This window comes from Equus caballus, chromosome 4 (assembly GCF_041296265.1).
Source record: "Equus caballus isolate H_3958 breed thoroughbred chromosome 4, TB-T2T, whole genome shotgun sequence".
Taxonomy (NCBI): Eukaryota; Metazoa; Chordata; class Mammalia; order Perissodactyla; family Equidae; genus Equus; species Equus caballus.
The window spans coordinates 112,535,545-112,552,342 of NC_091687.1; the positions used below are offsets into that span (position 1 = coordinate 112,535,545).

The 16,798-nt window shown below is 44.8% G+C and overlaps 1 protein-coding gene across 4 annotated transcripts in view; it reads right to left on the minus strand.

Moving 5' to 3' along the window:
• The window catches only part of PTPRN2 (protein tyrosine phosphatase receptor type N2), a 931,942-nt gene that overhangs the window by 374,146 nt on the left and 540,998 nt on the right, over nucleotides 1-16,798 (minus strand). The gene's annotated exons all lie outside the window — the stretch shown is intronic.

Consider the following 16,798-nt stretch of genomic DNA (forward strand, 5'->3'; position numbering starts at 1 on the left):
ATATTCTTGGATGCCTGGCCTCCATCTGTTTAGCGTCATGTCATCCAATGCAGCTGTATTTTCTGCTGTGGCCACACTCCTGTTTGGAGAGTATATGAACATGGCAGAAGGACCCCCGCACACACATACCACCCCGCCCCGCCCAGCATCCTAGCCACTGTCCGCTTGGACTGGCCAACCTCCCATTCCAGTCACACTCTTTAAGTCAGGGATGAAACACACACCGATACCCAGTTCAATAAAGTTCAGGCAAAGGCATCCTGTTGTCTGAAACTACCACACTCAAACCTCTTTCAATTAAAATCTTTAGGAAATTAGAGTTTTACTTCGTACATAGAATCTCTGGTAAAAAAAAAAGGAAGCTCACAACAATTAATGTGTTACTGGGGATTGTAAAAGCAGCAGACAAACCCAACAGGCTTGGTCCTGGGCTCGCTGCACATTTGTGTTGCCTTTTTCGTCTTCCCGGTCACCATCCTCAGTCCTGGAGAACCACACGAACATTCTTAGAGCAACAGGGGAGGCCCAGCAGAACTCATCGAAAAGAAAGAGGATTCCATTATTGTTAATTACCGTCACCACAATCCTACTTCTAATGCTGGAAAACAGACAGATACACTCTAACAACATTTCATCAAGGATTAAAACAGAAGCATTTCCCTATTAAATGACTCTCATTTCATCAGAATAATTAACTAGTCTCACCTTCCGATTCCCATAGTCTTAAGTTTGGAAGGTTTGATGGCTACCCACACCGTTGATGACTTTTCCTGAGTTCTGTCCATCTTGATCACGTGATGCTTCAGGGTTTACTTTCTACAATCTTCCTTTGTACGGTTTCCCCTGAATTCTCTCTGATTCACATGTTTGTCTTTGGATCCCAGGTGGAACCAGAGTCCAGCAAAGAAAGCAAATAGCACGTGGCTCCTAATGTGGTGGCGGCTGGATTCAGTGCCATTTCCTTACAACCAACTTGTTGATAAATATTTGGCTGCTGCTTGCATATCTAGCTCACTTCCCCATTGCTGCTTTTCATCCAAAATATCTATGGGTCTGATCATGCTTCTCCAGATGCCCTGTTTTACATTCTCCATATTGGGTCTCATTTTGTGATGTGCTGCCCATATTTCTTCAAAGCTCGCGAGCCGACCACCATATGCCTGCCACCCCCATTCTCTGTCAGCCTCAGCATGCCTTGCAATGAAGCGACGGTCAAACCACAAAACAAAAATCAAAGCTGAGCTGGAGAGCTGGCTGCCGGCCTGGGCAGGACGTCAAGGCAGGCTGCGCGGGGTGCCCATGGGAAGCAGTCAACCAAAGCTCCTCTTGGGGACGTTTGCTGGCCAGACCTCACTCTGCACCCAAGGAGATTTTGGCACAGGTATTTCTGAGACTGAAGACCTGGCAGGCAAACCTCGGAGAGCGTGAGAGAGTCCTGGATACGGAGGCCAAGGGGAGATTCAGAGGGATCGTGTGAGAGTGTGTGTGTGTGTGAGAGAGACAGAGAGACAGAGAGGAGACAAAGGAGGGGAGGGAGGGAGAGACTCTAAGACTAGTTCTGAAATGAAGTATGAAGGAGAAGCTGCAGAGTCCTACACGTGAGGCCTGGCCCAGGAGCCCTAGGGGAGTGAAGATGAGACTCAGAGCCAGGTCCTCGAACGCTCTCGAAACATTTATTTTCCTTCCAGGTTGAGTCGCTTGCATCTCTGTGTTAATGGTGCAGTCAGACCTGATATGACCCATACAGCCGCCCTGTAGGTACATGAACAAGATCTTGAGCGTGTGAGATGTTGAGCGTGACCTGCAGCTGTGGCTTTCCCCCAGCGCTGAGGAGGGTTGTGCAGACAGAGCCCAGAGGAGGACGGACGAGCAGGACAGGGCCCCTTCCCCCAAGTTGCCTGCCGCCTGCTCCGTGTACAGGAAAGCTGAGTGGAGACGCCTGGGCATGAGCACTTGGTCCACACGTCCTGATAACCCAGCATGAGCGCCCAGTGTGGACGGACTCAGGAATCTGTCCTCCCCCAACGAAGACAGGTGTTCTTCCCCCAGGAGCCTGTCCAGCTTTGAGCAAGTGGATTCCTTTGTGAGTCTTTCTACCTGCTGGTTTTATGTCTGCACCTACACTTCAACTTGAGTCCCCGTCCAATGTCTGTCACCTCCACTGCCCCTGTAAACCTTTTAAGATGTCCCAGGGACCCTGTCTGCCTGGATACCTGGGTCCAGCTGGCCCTCCTCCCGCCACAGGGTAAAGACCCCGGTTGGAAGGAAACCAGAGAATCGTCTCGCCCAAGCTGATCCTGCATCTCCACGGTGACAGTGCCCTGAGTGGATGCCCCTATGGGGCTCTGGTCTTCCATGGGGAAGGACTCTCCTCTGTCTGCACAGCCCCACCCAGGAATCTCTCTCCGTGCATTGAGCTTCTGCATCTCCTCCCTCTGTCAGCTCTGGTCTGTTTTCTCGGCCTACAGAAACAGTCTAGCTCCTTTCCACACCCAGTCTTCAGAAGGATGACCCCACAGCTTGCAGTGCCTGCCAGGAGGGCGGTTGCGGAGGACAGGGGTAGCCTTCACACGGCAGCACGAGACCCGGGGCTGGATGGGAGCTGGTGGGCTCAGAAGTAGGACCGGCCCAGAGAGGAGGTTTGCAGTGAGCGAGAGAAGAGGTAAAAGATAGAGAAAGGAACGGGAGGCCGTGGCATCCTGAGAGGTGGATAAAAGAAAGCGATGCTGGAGAAACATAGAAAATTAGCATTTTGGAGCAGAAGTCACCAGTTTCAATGTTTTCTCCTCTCCCCCACCCGCCAATGTGTGCTCTTTGAAGACACACGCGTGCGGGAGCCATTTCATCCAGAGAATGCTCTTAAAAGGCAGGTCAAAGAGTTACCATTTTTTTAAATGTCATCTTGGTGGAGGCTCCAGCAACAGTGAACCAGTTTCAGTTTCTGGGCTAAAAAGTGCGTGTTACGCATCTGGTCTTAAATTTTTATTTTATTCCTAATTACCTAAAGGACCTTTAGATAGTGGAAGGGCAAGTGACGTCAATATGAAGACATGAGGAGTCGGCCCAGGGCAGAGCTGCCCCAGGACTCCTTTCTGCCGGCTGGTGAGTGTCCTGGGAGATGGGACAGGCGTGCTCGGCCCCACTTGCATTTTCCAGCAGGGCAGCACCACAGTTCCTTCTGGCGCCTTTGGAATCGAGTCAAGAGATGTGTTTAAACAATCCACGTGTTTTTCAGTCATAATTTCTATTTATTTCTGCTAAATTGTCTTTTAAAATAAACTAAAAGAATAATAAGTCAAAATAATAGATTTAAAATAAAAAATGTGGGGCGTTTCTGGCATTCTCCTGGGCTTTACAAAGCACTGTTTCTGTGTTCATTTTCATATTCCGCCACTGGGGCAGTCTAAGTTAGTCTCTTTTTCTGTGAGAGTAACACCCGTCCGACTGTATGTTCCAGAAACATGGATTCACTGCGGCCACACGTGTGCACAGGAACAGCACATATGCAAGTGCTGTCCTGCCAGCAGAACAAGATGTGAGCTTGATGTAACTCAGTAAACTCTGCAGTGTTCTATCGGGGCATATTGCTTCACTGCCAATCAAGCAACTTCTTTTTGCCATAAATATCCTAAGTTTATGCCAGATCATAAATAATTTGGTGGAGAAAAGCAATTCTACGTACTATAGCCATGTTTGTAATACTTAAAATTCTTTGCAGCTGGAAACCTACCACGAAACGTGAGGCCGGCTCACATCTTCCCGGTGGGGAGCTATTTAACGGGAGGGAGGCCCTGCCAGCAATTTTTAAACCATCTCAATTTCTCTAAAAGCAAAAACCCGGAAAGCAGCCCTGGTTCATCTCAGACCCCTTGAGAAAGCAAGACCTCAACCTCGCATTGCACCACGGCTTCCAGACAGCACACAGCAGGGGTCTACTCAGCATTTGAAGAAACGGTCTCTGGGATCAAATCCCTTCTTTAGACAACTCCTAATCATTTTGGTTTTAAGTGGCAGGGCACAACTCAGAAAAGAAAGACAAGTGAGGGTCAGGTCAGCCCTGCAGCTTGGCGCAGGGGACTAACGGGGACACTGCGGCACAATGCACGACTCTGGATCCGTCCGCGAGGCCCCTGTGGCTGCTGTCAACAGCACCACGTGCGGCTGGCTCCTGGCTTGCAAAGCAGAGGTCAGAAGACTCCCAGATAGCACCCCTGAGAAAGTCCAAAAGTTGGTGCAATTTTCAGCAACAAAAAGTGACGTTTGCCTGTTTCTAAGGAGAGTCAGGGCTTGGCAGGAAGCCAGGAGACCAAGAAGGAAACATGCAAATTCAGAGATGCTTTCTAATCACAATGTCAGCTGCTGGGATGTCATCCCAGCCTGTTTGTGTGCCTCTAACACCGGATGCATTTCTCCTGTGTGGGGATGACATTTCATTCTTCCTACATGCTAGCATCTAGTACACTGCTGTTGACAGCTGTTTCCTGAGAAAAATCTAGGAAACTGCTGGGTTTTAAGCTAAGAGCATTCCCAGGGAGTTCTCCGAGTACAGAATGCTGTGCTGGGCAGCGTGGAGAGTCAGAGCAGAAGATGCAAGACCTGCACTTGTTAATGTGTACAACCAAGAATAGGTTGGGGACCAGTAAGAGATCTGCAGACAAGTCTGTAGGTGGTGGGCTGGACTAGCACTGGGGCGGTGATGGCTCCTCCTGCCCGTTCTGCTGAGTCCATATGACATCTATCGAGAGGCTTCTACACGAATCAGCACAGGCAAGGCCATTTGTCAGCCTTGGTCAGTGACTGCTACGAGGGGCTGGGTCCCTGGTATGAGAAACACTGCACCGTCCTCAGACACTAATGAGCACAAGGACCTGATGGCCACTGAACAAAGCTTGAATGCTGGAGCTCAGGGCACTCCTCCAGGGGTCTGCTGGTGCCCTCCTGTTCGGAGGATCAGCCTGTTTTCAGTCCTTAGCCATGATGTGCATGTGATGCACAAAAGAAGTAAGTTAAGAGATGCCACAGCTCCAAGCCCCAGCGGAAGGAATGGCAGCAAGGCACTGAGGTGGAGCAGTCCTTCCCCTCGCAAATGTCCCACCAATGCCACAAGAATCAAAGGCTGACAGAGGCAGCCAAGAGTCAGGGTCACTGTTTCAGTTTTTAATAAAAATCTTACTTTCCCAGAGGATGCATTATTATATACAGGGCCTGATTTCTTTTGGCTCCTGACCCTGTGAATTGGAATTAATTTGTGTGACTAATTCATGTTAGGAATTCACACAGAAAAAATGTCTCAATTGCCACAAGCCAAAGAGATCATTTAAATAAGCATCCTGGCTAGAACAGCTGATTCATTCCACTGTAAAACCTGCATCTGAGTTCGTTCTGCTTTTCAGCAATGGTCCGCTAAAGAGGAACAGGAAGAAAAGTGACAGGCAATGTCCTATGCGATGTAAGAGCGAGATAAAGCAAACAGCCACTCAGAGAACACAGGTCTGTTTGAAACTGCCGTCTTGGGGAACAAATAAAGAGGTTGAGAGGAGTTAGTAACAGCTCTGGGGTTTCATCTTTTGAGCCCATTATAACACGAATGTGGAGAGACAAGAAAAATGCAAGGTAACTTTAGATCTCCACTTCCCAGAAGCTGCAGTGGCCCCACCCCAGTCCCCATTCTCTTCACACAGCATAACAGTGGATCCTAATTGTGTGCTTATGAAATGCTTACATTTGGTATCCAGGACGTGAATATTAGTCCATATGGGTGAATTCCATAAACTAAAGATTGGGCAGTGAGTGGATAAGATGTTTAAAGGAAAGTATATTTATAGAATGAAAAAGGAACCAGAGTATGGTGAGCTAATCTCTAGAGAAAAATATTTATAATACACATAAATAAAAGATTAAAAACAATCAAAGTGATTAAATAATGCTTTAAAAATAGTAATATTTGATGCTTTCAAAAGTATGGGAAAAATAAAAATTATTATAAGAGAGTACTATGAACAAGTGTATGCCAATAAATTGGAAAACCTAGTTAAAATGCACAAATTCCTAGACACACACAACCTACCAAAATTAAATCATGAAGAGACAGAAAATCTAAACAACTTGTAACTAGTAAGGAGATTGAATCAGTAATCAAAAACCTCTCAACAAAGAAAAGCCCTGGATCAGATGGTTACATGAGTGAATACTACCAAATGTTTAAAGAAGAATTAACACCAATCCTTCCCAAACTCTTCCCAAAAATTGAAGAAGAGGGAACACTTTCTAAGTCATTCTGTGAGGTGAACATTATCCTGATACCAGTGCCTGATAAAGACACCACAAGAAAAGAAAACTATAGATCAATATCCTTTATTAATGTTGATGCAAAAGTCTTCAAGAAAATACTAGCAAACAGAATTCAGCAGTATATTAAAAGAATTATACGCTATGACCAAGTGGGATTTATTCCTGGAATTCAAGGATGGCTCAACTTACAAAAATTGATCTGTGTAATACACTACTTTAACAATGAAGTGAAAAAAAAACGACATAATTATCTCAACTGATGCCAAAAGAGCGTTTGAGAAAATTCAATACCCTCTCATGATAAAAACACTCAATAAACTAGGAATAGAAGGAAACTACAACACAATAAAGGCCATATGAGAAAAACCCACAGCAAACAACACACTCAATGGTAAAAGATTGAAAGCTTTCCCCCAAGATCAGGGAAAAGACAAGATGCCCACTTTTGCCACTTCTATTCAACATAGTATTGGAAGTACTAGTTACAGCGATTAAACAAGAAAAAGAAAAGTCATCTAAATTGGAAAGGAAGTAGTAAATTATCTCTGTTTGCAGATGACATGAACCTATATGCAAAAACCCTAAAAATTCCACAAAAACATTGTTAGAATCAATAAGTGAATTCAGCAAAGCTGCAAGATACAAAATTAACACAGAAAAATCAGTTGTGTTTCTATACCTAACAATGAACAATGTGAAAAGGAAGTTAAGAAAATTCCATTTATAATAGCATCAAAAAGAATAAAATACTTAAGGATAAACTTAACCAAAGAGGTGAAAGACTTGTACACTGAAAACTGCAAAGTATTGCTGAAAGAATTAAAGAAGACACAAATAAATGGAAAGGTGTCCCACGTTCACGAATTGTAGTACTTAATAGTGTTAAGATGTCAATACTACCCAAAGTAATCTGCAGATTCAATGCAATCCCTATCAAAATCCCAATGTCATTTTTTGCAGTACTCTTACTTTTTGCAGTGCCCCATTTAGGAAAAACCCATCCTAAAATTCATATGGAATCTCAAAGGACCCTGAATAACCAAAAAATTCTTAGAAAAGAAGAATGAAGTTGAACTTACACTTCTTGATTTCAAAGCTTCCTACAGGGGCCGGCCCCATGGCCAAGTGGTTAAGTTCGCGCGCTCCACTTTGGCAGCCCAGGGTTTCACCAGTTCAGATCCTGGGAGTAGACATGGCACCGCTCATCAGGCCATGCTGAGGCAGCATCCCACACGCCACAACTAGAAGGACCTACAACTAGAATATACAACTACGTACTGGGGGCTTTGGTGAGAAGAAGAAGAAGAAGAAGAAGAATTTTTTTAAAAAATGAAGATTGGCAACAGATGTTAGCTCAGGTGCCAATCTTAAAAAAAAAAAAAAAACTTCCTAAAACATAATAATAATCAAAGCACTGAGGTATTGGCATAAAGACAGATATACCAAAAAATGGAATAGAACAGAGAGCCCAGAAATAAACTCTTGCATATATGGTCAAATGATTTTTGACAAGTGTGCCAAAACTATTCAATAGGGAAAGGACAATCTTTTCAACAAATGGTGCTGGGACAGCTGGATATCCATATGCAAAACAATAAAGTTGGACCTCTACCTTACACCATATTCAAAAATGAACTCAAAATGGATCAGAGACTCAAACGTGAGAGGTAAAATTATAGCTCTTAGAAGAAAACATCGGAGGGAGCTGCATGACTTTGGATTTAGTAGTGATTCCTTGGATATGACCACAAACGCACAGGTAACAGGAGTAAATAAGTAAATTGGACTTCATCAAAATTAAAACCTTTTGTGCATCAAAGGACATTATCAAGAAAGTGAAAAGGCAACCCATGGAATGGGAAAAAAATATTTTCAAATCACATGTCTTATAAGAGATGAATATACAGAATATATAAGGAACTCCTAGACTCAAAAAACCCAAATAATTCCATTTAAAAACGGGCAAAGGATTTGAAAAGACATTTCTCCAAAGATATACACATCGTCAATAAACACATGAAAAGATGCTCAACAACACCAATTATTAGGAAAATGCAAATCAAAACCACAATGCGATACCACTTCATACCCCTTAGGATGGATATTATTTTTATTTTATTTTTTTTATTTTTTTGAGGAAGAGTAGCCCTGAGCTAAAGTCTGCCACCAATTCTCCTCTTTTTGCTGAGGAAGACTGGCCCTGAGCTAATATCTGTGCCCATCTTCCTCTACTTTATATGTAGGATGCCTACCACAGCATGGCTTGATAAGTGGTGCATAGATCCGTGCCAGGGATCTGAACCAGCAAACCCTGAGCTGCTGAAGCAGAGCACGTGCACTTAATTGCTATATCACCATGCTGGCCCCCAAGATGGATATTATTAAAAAAAAGAAGAAGAAAAAACACAAAATAACAAGTGTTGGCAAAGATGTGGAGAAAGTAGAATCCTTATGCATTGTTGGTGGGAATGTAATATGGTGCAGCTACTGTGGAAAACAGGATGGCAGTTTCTCAAAAAATTAAACTTTGAATTACCATATGATCCAGCAGTTACACATCTGGCTATATACCCAAAAGAATTGAAAGCAGGGACAAAAAAAGATATTTGTATACCAAAATTATTCTTAATAGCTTTTGGTGAAACAACCCAAATGTCCATTGTTGGATGGATAAACAAAACGGGTATATTCATACAATGGAGTATTATTCAGTCTTAAAAAAGGAATGAAATTCTGACACATGCTACAACATGGATGAGCCTTGAGAACGTTATGCTGAGTGGAATAGGCCAGATTGCAAAGGGACCTAGAATCGTCAAATCCATAGAGACAGAAAGGAAAATGGTGGTTACCAGGGGCTTGCGGGGGAAAGAATGGGGAGTTACTGTTGGATGAATACAGAGTTTCAGTTCTGCAAGATGAAAAAGTTCTGGAGATGGAGGTGATGGTTGCTGTTAAAAAAAATTTATTCTGATATTTGTCACAGTCGTGAGGAAGACTTTATTCAAGCCTACTGCAACAGGGGAGTTAGGCCAGTTCCACTCTGAGTAGGAAGGACAGCGGGGGTTTATAGCCAAGAGCAGAGTGAGGGAGCAACTGGATGGAAAACTACTAAGAGAAGACGTCAAAGGTAGGAGGATTCTTGCTAAACCAACTTAACAGGATTCTTGCTGATGGCAGCCATGGTGATCAGATAGCAACGGTAGGGGATAAGGAATTTGATCAGATATCAAGGGTAGCAGCTCCCTCTAAACTGACTTAGCAGGATTCTCAATAAAACTGGACTCTGCAAGGATGGACAGGGAAGCCGCAGGATGAGGCCCAGTCACTAAGAGGGCTCAGAGGAGCCTGACCAAAGTTTGGTCCAGGAAAATCCTTGTCATAGCATAACAGGGTGCATGTGCTTAGTGCCACTGAGCTGTACACTTAAATTAAGATGGTCAAATGGCCAACTTTATGTCATGTATATCTTAGCACAACAAACAAAATCGTTGCAAAAAAAAAAGTATAGTAACACTATTGTAGTCAGGTGCTGCTGTAGACAATGAATCAGTAAAGTCTCTCTAAAAAAAGAATCGAGTGACACGCATCAAGATTCTCTAAAGTATAAAGGGATTTTGACCATATAATTTCAATTTTGAAAATATATCCTTAATTCCATCAAAGCTTTTTTTAAAAATTGTAGTAAATATTAGTTATAGAAAAAAAGGCTAACAATAGGGAAATAGCTAAGTAAACGCAGTACATGCAATCCATGAAAAATTATCCAACCATTAGAAGAATGCTTACAAACGTTTAAAGGATAAACTTTTTAGACATTCTTCTAATGTCATGTACATGAAAAAAATCTAGAGAAGAAATTGCATAAAAAGCATGTTTTCATTACATTAAAATATATATGTATAAAACTGTGGGAGGAAATATGCCAAAATATTAACAGTAGTTATATCTGATTAGCAAGATTATAAAGAAATAAGGTTTTCTTTTCTCTTTTGTTTTTCTCCAAAAATTTCACAATGATACATATCACATATATTTAAGAAAAATTATTATAAAAAGTTGTTTAGAACAATAACAGCAAAAGAGAGAGGAAAGACTGTCTGGTCCAGGAATCAGGAGACCTGAGTTTTAGCTTTAACCATCCATTCAGTGACAGTGCAACCTTGGGCAAGTTATTCAACTTCTCTGTTCTTGGGTTTCCTGATTGTGAAGTGAGACTTTCTCAGCACGTATCCTAGGGTACTAAATTTTCCCGCTTACAGTGGTCTCTAGCCTGTGTCCCCCACATGTCAGCCTTTGCCAGGTTTCTAGATTATGGATCGTGGTGAAACAGGCTCTCTGTGTCCGAATGGATGCCCACAGGACCCGGGGTCGGCGCAACGCCAGGAGCTGTGGCACGGCTGAGTCCACAGGCCCCACCTGCAATTCCCCAGCTTGCTTCACTTCCTACTGAAGAAGCCTCGATGCCTCCTGGGTGCATACAAAAGGAGGCGGTGCCAGAGCCTGAGCCTGTCCCAGCGGGACACACAGACACATGGAAGGACCTCGTCAAACAATTTAAACAAATTAAGGAGAAAAAAGTGGGTCATTACTTTTTAAAAAATTCACAGTGTCTTCTCTTTTTCTTTGAGGCTGAGGGAGAAGCAGCATGCTTTAAAGTCTGTTTGTGGATTAGTATAAACAACCAAAATTATTTGCATGCTTCCTGGCCATGATGGAAATAAGGATGAGATATGAATTTAAATGTACACATTTAAGAGTAGGAGAATTGTTCCTTTCCAATTTCCAGTTCTTTGGTGTTGATTCTAATGCAGGAATGTTCAGGTGCACAGAGTACGGTAGAATTTTCAAGCTCAGTCACCAGCAGGTTTATTTTCAATACTAAGTTTTGTCATTTGAAATTAGAGGACATACTGTCCAAATGCTGTTTCAGCCCAGGGGTGTTTATTTTTTGGAACATATTTAGTACATGGATTATTTTACTTATGTTAAGACTACAAGTCCCTGAAGGCAGAGCCTGCCTTTTTATTGCTCTATCCAGGACAGCCTGCACACAGCAGGAGCTCAATAAACACAGTTGATAGTATGAAAGAATCCTCTGGGAAGGGTTCTGGATGGCAACAGTTGGAAGAATGGTGGTTCCTGATTTTTGTTCTTATCATAGACGTCATGGGCAAAGTTCAAAATGAGGTGATTGGGAGTTATCTCAACCACCCTACAGAGGATTTACAAAGGTTGACATCACAAGTCTTGTTCTGGGAGAACTTATGATTATCCAGTCTGGGGACCACATTTGTATAGACTATGGAGTCAGACACACCATATATCATTCTTGACCCCACCATCTCCCACTCTTTGAACGACTTTGTGCAAAATAGTCTTTGACCCTTGAAATGGTGATAAACAACCCTATTAGCCATGCAATGTTGACAGGTTACCTAAATTGTCCATTCCACACTTTTCCTATCTCTAAAATGGGGATGATTTAGCCATCTCATAGAATGGAAGAGGATAAATGAGTTAACACATGCAAAACACTTGGCCAGCACACACCTGCTTGGTAAACACCCACCCTCACCTCTCACAGCCCTTGTCGGGAAAGGTAAGGTGGAGAATATTGGAACTAATGACAGGTACAAGGTTTTACACTGATCTGTGGATTTTATTTATTGAAAGCATCCTTGTGTTCCAGGACTAAAATAATTAAGGATCGATTTCGTTTTATTATTTCTCTTTAGGCACTAAGGCCGTGGTTAAGAATCAGTTCTTAAAAAGAATTACACGGGATCTGTGTTACAGACATCAGTTCAGTTGCTAAATAGCCTATTAGCTAGGATTTAATTACTTCACATTTTCTCTGAGAATGTGTTCCATAAACATAAAGAATCCCCACAATACCCATGCAACCTTGACTGAAAACAGGAAGCAGTTCCAACTTGGGGCAGAAGTCCCGACAATGGAGACCTTTGGTCAGGTGCTCACGTTCACTCCCCAAGCACACCAACGCCTTCCCGCAGTTAAGACCATCTCGGTTTAGCGACACCGCACTTGTGGGCCAGCAGAGAAAGTCCATATTTAAAATGCCAAATCAGTACTAATTCTAGTCACTGATTTCCATTTCCATTTCTAATTTAAAAGCAGTGGTCGCTACATTGACGAAATGTAATTTCTCTCATTAAATCCTATTTATATGTTATTTGCCCAAATTAAGTTCCAACAACATACTTTTTAAAATCTGAAGACAAGTCTCAAAAGATCTTACTCCTTATCTGTAAGAGGCTGTTAAGGGAACTGTGGTTGGTGAGAAACTCATTCTGCCCATGGCCTTCCCTCCCCTGTGGGACTCCCCACATCCAGCCCAGCATGCTGGGGAGCACCGGGGTGAAAGAGTTCCGAGTGCCATGCTGGCTCCCCCCAACCTGTGTGCCAGCTCCTGGATCCTCAACACCCTTATTTCTGTAAGGACACCAGATCAGACTGGGGCTCTTGCCCTTGTGTGCACAGTGGGATGACTTGAGGAGTGTTAGGGGTGTGGAGCTGGCACCCACTGCCTGGAGTCTGACTCATTAGTCCGGTGGGGGGTGGGGGCATTTAAAAATCTTCCGAGATGGTTCCTAGGAGCAGCAAGAGATGGAGCCACTAGACTAGATAGTCATGCAGATACTGGGATGGCTGCTGGCCCTAAGGATCCGGTTCTGCGCCGCTGCAAAAACAAAAGGAGTGCTTGAATAGTCAAGACAGTAGAGCTTGAGGACAATTTAAATTTGAGAGGAATTAACCAATTTGGATTTAAATGGATTAAATTTGAAGCTTTGCACTCATGATCAGTTAATTTGGCTGAATGTTTCATTCAGCAACCCAGTGCAGGCCCCAGCACAGGATGCAGGCACAGAGCGGCCCTTGACTGTATCTTACTCCATTGAAGTCTGGAGCTGACCTGTCTCCGACATGCGTAGTTGTTACCGTCAACACCAGCCCCGGCACATGACCGGGTTGATGATGTTCCTGCAGCACCTGCATCCAGGACCAGCTGTTGTCACTCTCTTCTCCACGCTGCTCCAGGTGCACCTCTATACAACCCACCTGCCTGGACCAGCTGTCGTCACTCTCTTCTCCATGCTGCTCCAGGTGCACCTCTATACAACCCACCTGCCTGGACCAGCTGTCGTCACTCTCATCTCCACGCTGCTCCAGGTGCACCTCTATACAACCCACCTGCCTGGACCAGCTGTTGTCACTCTCGTCTCCACGCTGCTCCAGGTGCACCTCTATACAACCCACCTGCCTGGACCAGCTGTTGTCACTCTCGTCTCCACGCTGCTCCAGGTGCACCTCTATACAACCCACCTGCCTGGACCAGCTGTCGTCACTCTCATCTCCACGCTGCTCCAGGTGCACGTCTATAAACCCCACCTGCCTGGACCAGCTGTCGTCACTCTCATCGCCACGCTGCTCCAGGTGCACCTCTATAAACCCCACCTGCCTGGACCAACTGTCGTCACTCTCATCTCCACGCTGCTCCAGGTGCACGTCTATAAGCCCCACCTGCCTGGACCAGCTGTCATCACTCTCGTCTCCACGCTGCTCCAGGTGCACCTCTACAAGCCCCACCTGCCTGGTCCCTGGGAGTGCATCACGGTTGGTACTTTTGATGCTCTCCTCCTCTTGCACACTCATGGGTCTGGCATTTGGCCTGTTGGCACTCTGCTCTCTGTAAGCAGGATCAGAACATAAGGTATCTTCCAAAGAGGGAAGCCTTGAGAGTGGATATGAGTGTTCAGGAGGAACATCAGGATAAGCCAGGATTGTCCCAGGGAAACTATGACATATAGTCATCCTGGCTGTAGGTGACACGTTTTCATCTAACAGGAAATCCCAGGAGTCACCTCCTAACACCCAGAGACTAATCTCCACGAGGGAATTTTAGAAACGACAGAATGTGGATTTGTGGGAGAAGGATAGGGAAGGGTCTAGGATTCTGTGAGCACACACTTTGTGCTAATTAATACTTATTTAATCTTCCCATGTGAGATAAGTAGTACTGTGTTTCATCAATTCCAAGATGCACAGCTTTTTCCATTGTAACATCTCTGAAGTCAAGATGCATCTTACCATGAACAGCAAGATAATTTATGGCCATGTGAACGAATTTTCTTTCTTATTGGCACATAAAGTAACAGTGCTTCTCACAATCGGTCGTGGCTTGGATTGGATGGACTACAACATTTATAAACATTTCACAGTGAAGAAATTGAGTTTTGGAAACGTTATGTAACTTTCCCAAGATCACACAGTAAAAGTGGTAAAGCCAGCATTCCGATCAAAGTCAGCCCTAATTTACAATTCGGGGTATTTTTCCTACACCCCATGACAACTGTGGGTGCCACTCAACTCTCACTCTGTCCCATTTACTCTCCAGGCCAGATCTGGCCTCTGTGATTTGAGGGTTAGGGGTGGTCAGACCCCACAGAGGTTTCCATCCTCAGAAAAGGGCGTCTTCTTTTATCATCTTCATTTCTCCAGTTTCCTTTCTCCTAAAACACTGCTTTCTTCATCTTCAATCCAACTCAACATTCTGGTGCTCAAATAACATAGGGTCTTATTTCATGACTTTCTCAAGAATCCTGTTGCTTTAAAAACAGGAGCCCCTAATTGCCAAAAACAAAGTCCATTTCCCAAAACATCTCCAAAGGAAGATTACAGGCAGTGCGTAACCCCGAGACCCCCAGGACTTTGGCAAACCCCGGGGGAGCAGGCTTCAGGAACCACGTGTGGAGGGCGTGGGCTTCGAGGTTCCACAGACGCAAGTGAGCGCACACACAGGTAACGGGAGAACTGCCCTTTGACCCGGGGTCCATTCCAACACGAACGCTCTTCCAGCTCCATCAACCTGCCTCTCATCCAGAAGAGTTCCCTCCACGGTCTATAAAACCTTCGGGAACTACTTTGAGAACACGTTCCGTCCCGGCAGATCCACCACCCTGAGGCAGCACTCCCTGGCCCTGGCTTACTTGCCTTCCCATGAAAGAACAGGTCTCTGTTCTGGTCCCTGATAATTTCCCCTCCTCCTCCTTCTTCTTTTCATCATCATCAGCAGCAGCAGCAGCATCCACATCATTTTTCAAAAGGAAGGAATTCTAAAATGTCCTGGGTTTGAGTGTGTGTTAGCTTTCTATGTCGCTCAACAATGACCACACACTCAGTGGCTTAATGAAACACAAGCTTACTGGTCTGCAGGGGTCAGCAGGGCTGGTCCTTCTGGAGGCTCCAGGGGACAATCTCTTTCCTGGCCTTTTCCAGCTTCTAGAGGTTTCCTGCATTCCTTGGCTTCTGGTTCCTTCCTCCATCGTCAAGGTCAGCAAGTTGTGTCTCTCTCTGCTTTTCTTCTGTCGTCACATCTCCCTCTAACACTGTCCCGCCCCCCCTTTTAAGGAACTGTGTATTGATTACGCTGGGTCTATGTGGATGATTTCCCCATCTCAGGGTCCTCAACCTGCAAAGCCCCGTTTGCCATGTGAGGTCACATACTCACAGCTTCTGGGGATCCGGATGAGGACACTGGTTGGGGAGGGTATTCTGTCTCCCTAGAGTAAGAGGGCAACTTCACGGATGAAAGCAGATGAGGAGCTGGGCATGCATTTCTGGGGCCGACCTCATGCCTGTGCATGCAGGTCTCCTGGTCCTCCCAACAAAGAGATGTGGTGACGACACAACATGACACCCTCTTATTTATCCAGCTATTGCAACAGGGTGTTCGTTTAACTGCACATTGTGATCTACAAAATGTTATTCAGTGGGGAGTCACTCTTCCAGGCATGAGAGAGAACACAGCTAAACACTCATCCTGCTGAAGAAACTGTGCCCCTCTCCTCCCGAGGCACCCAGAAGGAGCCCAGGGCTTCCCCCTGAACACAGATAATTATAAATAGGATGGGGACATGCAGGTTACACCTCTGCCTGGCAGTTTACTTCTCATTCATGTAGCTTGGAACCACGCACAGCGTTAGATGCTTCTGTGGGTTAGACCTCAGGAAGACGGAGGGGGGCTGGAGTTTGACGCTTCGGCAGAGGAGCTGCGAGCGCCCTTGCTCGGGGCAAACTCGCACCTGAGGTGAAGGAAGGAGAAGGCTGCTCACCTGCTCCCAAACTGGCCAGATTGTACCAGTTGAATATGTGCCACTAATTGTGTGCCAATTATGCCCGATAATGCCATTAGAAATAGAAAGCAGGAAAAATAAATGAGTAAGAGGATGGAAACTGAGAACAGTGGCTGGCTGGTCGGCCTTCTGTAAGTGAAGACAAATTTGCCTCAGGATGAATTATCAGGAAAAATAAAGATAAGTAAAAATAAGGAGAAACACAAATAATCAAGGGTGCTTACACCTCTTCTTTTTCTGGCCCGGACGTGCCCACAGGACCGCCCAGCTGTAGAAATCGCCAGGCAGGGCTGCCCTGCTGGGTCCATACGAGCCTGCCCTGCAGGCCTGCTCGCCAGGGCTGTCACCTA